Below are 424 nucleotides of genomic sequence, written 5' to 3'. Positions count from 1 at the left end.
GGCGCCCAGAGCCAGCTCCGGCGATGTCCCGGGAGGCGCGGTGCGATCTCGCGCTGCGGCCGTCGGACCCGGTCAGGAACTACCGCTCAGCGAGCCTGTGGGTGGTCGTAGGTTGAAAGGGCACTGCGGAGAAACTGTAAAGTGGATCTCTAGGTTGGTCCGCACACCTGCTGAGAACCTTCCAAGGCTCTGTGGTGTCGGAGGGGGAAAGTTCTGACGCCTCAGGTTGGCGAATAAAAAAACTTAAGCACGGATTCAGTCTGCCTTATCTCACGTTGCAGCAATCCCATACATCCTAGGCACTGCTCCGTGGGATCGTCAAGATCTCCAACTGCTTTAGACGTTTCTGCAAACCTCAGGTGCTTTTGTGTGTGTGTGTGTGTATGTGTGTGTGTGTGTGTGTGAAATTATGTTCCACATTCCA

This window comes from Fukomys damarensis, unplaced genomic scaffold (assembly GCF_012274545.1).
Source record: "Fukomys damarensis isolate Sample0158 unplaced genomic scaffold, DMR_v1.0_HiC HiC_scaffold_8, whole genome shotgun sequence".
Classification (NCBI taxonomy): Eukaryota; Metazoa; Chordata; class Mammalia; order Rodentia; family Bathyergidae; genus Fukomys; species Fukomys damarensis.
Note: the sequence above shows the minus strand (reverse complement) of the source record.